General features: G+C 71.5%; 1 pseudogene; it reads right to left on the bottom strand.

Moving 5' to 3' along the window:
- Positions 1-153: 153 nt before the first annotated feature.
- LOC112617972 lies at positions 154-1,089 on the bottom strand (annotated as a pseudogene).
- Positions 1,090-1,479: the final 390 nt, after the last annotated feature.

Raw genomic sequence — 1,479 nt, 5'->3', positions numbered from 1 at the left:
CTTCGGGCAGCAGGCAATCCTATTCCTTGGACCTCAGTTTCACTTTTGTAAAGCAAGCCTGTCTCTCGCTTTCTGCCCTAAAAGCCTGAGTTCTGGGCTTGAGATGAGCGCGTCCTGTAGAGCAGACTCCAGGTGGACGTTGAGCTGAGTCTTCTAGGAGGCCAGGATCCTACCAGCTCTTGGGTCCGGTCCTCCCGCGGGACCCTGCACGCCCAGTCCCAGCGCCGCCCCGCCCAACCTCCATTTGTTCCCCCAGGTCCCGCCCTCTCCACACGGCTCGCTCCCCATTGACCGGGGGGCGGGCCCTGGGCGCCCGGCTCCGCTGGGGGCGGGGCGGCGGGAGGCGGGCGGGTCCGTGTGCACCTGCACGGTGTGTGTCCCGGCCGCAGCCCCGCGCCAGCTGCAGCTCCTTGATCCGAGCCGGATCCTGAGCGGGGAACACGGGCTGAAGCGGCGGCGGCGGCCCCGCCCCGGGGCTCCATTGTTGAGGCTGCCGCGGCTCTGTCCGCTGCTCAGCTGCGCTCCAGTCGGCCCAGGCGCCGCGGCGAGGAGCGAGCGCTGCCAGGCGGCGGCCTGAGGTGAGACGGCGCGACGGGCAACGGGGTCTCCGAACCGGGCGGGGTCTCTGCCCCGGGCGTGGCAGCTCCGAGCTGGGCTCCTCAGGGTCCGAGGTTGGGATCCGGGGTCCTTGCGCCTGGGCTTTGTCTCGGCCTCGGGTGGCACCGGGGGCTTCGCGCCTGCTACCATACCGCGTGGGCCCGCGCGGGGATCCTGGTCGCCCTGCGGGTGGGGGCAGGTCCCCACTGCTCCCCGGCTCCCCGCGTCTGCCGCGGAGTGCACTGCATGGACCCGGGCGCTGGCTTCTGCCCGGTCCTCCGCGGCGTGGCTGGTCCCCGCGTGCGGTAGAGGGGGCCCTAGGAGGACCCGCTCGTGGGGCGGGGTCCGGGTCACCGCGAGTGGGAGACTCCACCGCCCTCCCCGACCTCCCTCGCAGCGAGACTGCTTCGCTAGACTCACCGAGGGGACTGCGCGGACCCTCGGACGAGGGAGTCCGTGACTCTGGGTGGGGGCTCTTTCCCGGCCCCGCATGACGGCTTCCTGAGTGTTTTGTCACCTATATAGGTGGCTTCGTGGACCCGCGCGCGTGGGTCCTGGCCGCCCTGCTAGTGGGGCTGTGCGCTGCCCCCTGGCTCCTCTGGGTCGACTCCGCCTGGGACGTGCGTGTAGTGGGGGTCCGTGCGGGAGGGTCGCGGTTGGTGGGGGCGCACTGCCCCCGCCCCATGGTTTATCCTCTCACTTGCCCGGCGGGAGGAAGCGAGAGGCGCGGGCCTGGAGCTGTCGCACAGCGGCCGCACCGACCTCTGCCCTGGCTGGCGGGTCCAGGGGGGCGAGGGGCTATCACCGCGCGTCCCACCGCCGCACTTCCTGCTCTGGCCCTGGGCTGGGTTCTGATTGGAGGGAGCAGGGCCCTTCTGCCGG

The sequence above is a fragment of the Theropithecus gelada genome, unplaced genomic scaffold, assembly GCF_003255815.1.
Source record: "Theropithecus gelada isolate Dixy unplaced genomic scaffold, Tgel_1.0 HiC_scaffold_7066, whole genome shotgun sequence".
Lineage (NCBI taxonomy): Eukaryota > Metazoa > Chordata > Mammalia > Primates > Cercopithecidae > Theropithecus > Theropithecus gelada.
Note: the sequence above shows the minus strand (reverse complement) of the source record. Positions and strands in the feature narration are given on the sequence as shown.